Consider the following 4,234-nt stretch of genomic DNA (forward strand, 5'->3'; position numbering starts at 1 on the left):
GAATCTAAATCATGTATTTTAAGCCAAATTTGAAATTTGGCCAAAAATGAAAAAGTGGGAAGGGTATAGCCTTTCCACTTTTGTCAAAATTGGCCAAAAATGACATCTCTTGAAATTCTCCAAAAATCAGACGGCATAATCGAAATTGAACGCTGATTTCGATTTAGTCATTGGTTTTCTCTTTAGACTAGCCGTTAAAAAATTAATGAAAACAGTTCTGTTAGCGCACCAACTTCATTTATGGTTTTTAACATGTAAATGAAAAACTATAAGACCAATAGAAAAATAAACCTGATTTCCGTGATTTTCATTCAATTCTGAATCTAAATCATGTATTTTAAGCCAAATTTGAAATTTGACCAAAAATGAAAAAGTGGGAAGGGTATTGCCTTCCCACTTTTGTCAAAATGGGCCAAAAACGACATCTCTTGAAATTCCCAAAAATCAGACGGCATAATGGAAATTGAACGCTGATTTCGATTTAGCCATTGGTTTTCTCTTTAGACTAGCCGTTTATAAAATTAACGAAAACAGTTCTGTTAGCGCACCAACTTCATTTATGGTTTTTAACATGTAAATGAAAAACTATAAAACCAATAGAAAAATAAACCTGATTTCCGTGATTTTCATTCAATTCTGAATCTAAATCATGTATTTTAAGCCAAATTTGAAATTTGGCCAAAAATGAAAAAGTGGGAAGGGTATAGCCTTTCCACTTTTGTCAAAATCGGCCAAAAATGACATCTCTTGAAATTCTCCAAAATCAGACGGCATAATCGAAATTGAACGCTGATTTCGATTTAGTCATTGGTTTTCTCTTTAGACTAGCCGTTAAAAAATTAACGAAAACAGTTCCGTTAGCGCACCAACTTCATTTATGGTTTTTAACATGTAAATGAAAAACTATAAAACCAATAGAAAAATAAACCTGATTTCCGTGATTTTTATTCAATTCTGAATCTATATCATGTATTTTAAGCCAAATTTGAAATTTGGCCAAAAATGAAAAAGTGGGAAGGGTATAGCCTTTCCACTTTTGTCAAAATCGGCCAAAAATGACATCTCTTGAAATTCTCCAAAAATCAGACGGCATAATCGAAATTGACCGCTGATTTCGATTTAGTCATTGGTTTTCTCTTTAGACTATCCGTTAAAAAAATTAACGAAAACAGTTCTGTTAGCGCACCAACTTCATTTATGGTTTTTAACATGTAAATGAAAAACTATAAGACCAATAGAAAAATAAACCTGATTTCCGTGATTTTCATTCAATTCTGAATCTAAATCATGTATTTTAAGCCAAATTTGAAATTTGGCCAAAAAAATGAAAAAGTGGGAAGGGTATAGCCTTCCCACTTTTGTCAAAATGGGCCAAAAACGACATCTCTTGAAATTCTCCAAAAATCAGACGGCATAATGGAAATTGACCGCTGATTTCGATTTAGTCATTGGTTTTCTCTTTAGACTAGCCGTTTAAAAAATTAACGAAAACAGTTCTGTTAGCGCACCAACTTCATTTATGGTTTTTAACATGTAAATGAAAAACTATAAAACCAATAGAAAAATAAACCTGATTTCCGTGATTTTCATTCAATTCTGAATCTAAATCATGTATTTTAAGCCAAATTTGAAATTTGGCCAAAAATGAAAAAGTGGGAAGGGTATAGCCTTTCCACTTTTGTTAAAATCGGCCAAAAATGACATCTCTTGAAATTCTCCAAAAATCAGACGGCATAATCGAAATTGAACGCTGATTTCGATTTAGTCATTGGTTTTCTCTTTAGACTAGCCGTTAAAAAATTAACGAAAACAGTTCCGTTAGCGCACCAACTTCATTTATGGTTTTTAACATGTAAATGAAAAACTATAAGACCAATAGAAAAATAAACCTGATTTCCGTGATTTTTATTCAATTCTGAATCTATATCATGTATTTTAAGCCAAATTTGAAATTTGGCCAAAAATGAAAAAGTGGGAAGGGTATAGCCTTTCCACTTTTGTCAAAATCGGCCAAAAATGACATCTCTTGAAATTCTCCAAAAATCAGACGGCATAATCGAAATTGAACGCTGATTTCGATTTAGTCATTGGTTTTCTCTTTAGACTAGCCGTTAAAAAAATTAACGAAAACAGTTCCGTTAGCGCACCAACTTCATTTATGGTTTTTAACATGTAAATGAAAAACTATAAGACCAATAGAAAAATAAACCTGATTTCCGTGATTTTCATTCAATTCTGAATCTAAATCATGTATTTTAAGCCAAATTTGAAATTTGGCCAAAAATGAAAAAGTGGGAAGGGTATAGCCTTTCCACTTTTGTCAAAATCGGCCAAAAATGACATCTCTTGAAATTCTCCAAAAATCAGACGGCATAATCGAAATTGAACGCTGATTTCGATTTAGTCATTGGTTTTCTCTTTAGACTAGCCGTTAAAAAAATTAACGAAAACAGTTCCGTTAGCGCACCAACTTCATTTATGGTTTTTAACATGTAAATGAAAAACTATAAGACCAATAGAAAAATAAACCTGATTTCCGTGATTTTCATTCAATTCTGAATCTAAATCATGTATTTTAAGCCAAATTTGAAATTTGGCCAAAAATGAAAAAGTGGGAAGGGTATAGCCTTCCCACTTTTGTCAAAATGGGCCAAAAACGACATCTCTTGAAATTCTCCAAAAATCAGACGGCATAATGGAAATTGAACCCTGATTTCGATTTAGCCATTGGTTTTCTCTTTAGACTAGCCGTTTATAAAATTAACGAAAACAGTTCTGTTAGCGCACCAACTTCATTTATGGTTTTTAACATGTAAATGAAAAACTATAAGACCAATAGAAAAATAAACCTGATTTCCGTGATTTTTATTCAATTCTGAATCTAAATCATGTATTTTAAGCCAAATTTGAAATTTGGCCAAAAATGAAAAAGTGGGAAGGGTATAGCCTTTCCACTTTTGTCAAAATCGGCCAAAAATGACATCTCTTGAAATTCTCCAAAAATCAGACGGCATAATCGAAATTGAACGCTGATTTCGATTTAGTCATTGGTTTTCTCTTCAGACTAGCCGTTAAAAAATTAACGAAAACAGTTCCGTTAGCGCACCAACTTCATTTATGGTTTTTAACATGTAAATGAAAAACTATAAAACCAATAGAAAAATAAACCTGATTTCCGTGATTTTCATTCAATTCTGAATCTAAATCATGTATTTTAAGCCAAATTTGAAATTTGGCCAAAAATGAAAAAGTGGGAAGGGTATAGCCTTCCCACTTTTGTCAAAATGGGCCAAAAACGACATCTCTTGAAATTCTCCAAAAATCAGACGGCATAATGGAAATTGAACGCTGATTTCGATTTAGTCATTGGTTTTCTCTTTAGACTAGCCGTTTATAAAATTAACGAAAACAGTTCTGTTAGCGCACCAACTTCATTTATGGTTTTTAACATGTAAATGAAAAACTATAAAACCAATAGAAAAATAAACCTGATTTCCGTGATTTTCATTCAATTCTGAATCTAAATCATGTATTTTAAGCCAAATTTGAAATTTGGCCAAAAATGAAAAAGTGGGAAGGGTATAGCCTTTCCACTTTTGTTAAAATCGGCCAAAAATGACATCTCTTGAAATTCTTCAAAAATCAGACGGCATAATCGAAATTGAACGCTGATTTCGATTTAGACATTGGTTTTCTCTTCAGACTAGCCGTTAAAAAATTAACGAAAACAGTTCTGTTAGCGCACCAACTTCATTTATGGTTTTTAACATGTAAATGAAAAACTATAAAACCAATAGAAAAATAAACCTGATTTCCGTGATTTTTATTCAATTCTGAATCTAAATCATGTATTTTAAGCCAAATTTGAAATTTGGCCAAAAATGAAAAAGTGGGAAGGGTATAGCCTTTCCACTTTTGTCAAAATCGGCCAAAAATGACATCTCTTGAAATTCTCCAAAAATCAGACGGCATAATCGAAATTGAACGCTGATTTCGATTTAGTCATTGGTTTTCTCTTCAGACTAGCCATTAAAAAATTAACGAAAACAGTTCCGTTAGCGCACCAACTTCATTTATGGTTTTTAACATGTAAATGAAAAACTATAAGACCAATAGAAAAATAAACCTGATTTCCGTGATTTTCATTCAATTCTGAATCTAAATCATGTATTTTAAGCCAAATTTGAAATTTGGCCAAAAATGAAAAAGTGGGAAGGGTATAGCCTTTCCACTT

This window comes from Daphnia magna, unplaced genomic scaffold, assembly GCF_020631705.1.
Source record: "Daphnia magna isolate NIES unplaced genomic scaffold, ASM2063170v1.1 Dm_contigs200, whole genome shotgun sequence".
NCBI lineage: Eukaryota > Metazoa > Arthropoda > Branchiopoda > Diplostraca > Daphniidae > Daphnia > Daphnia magna.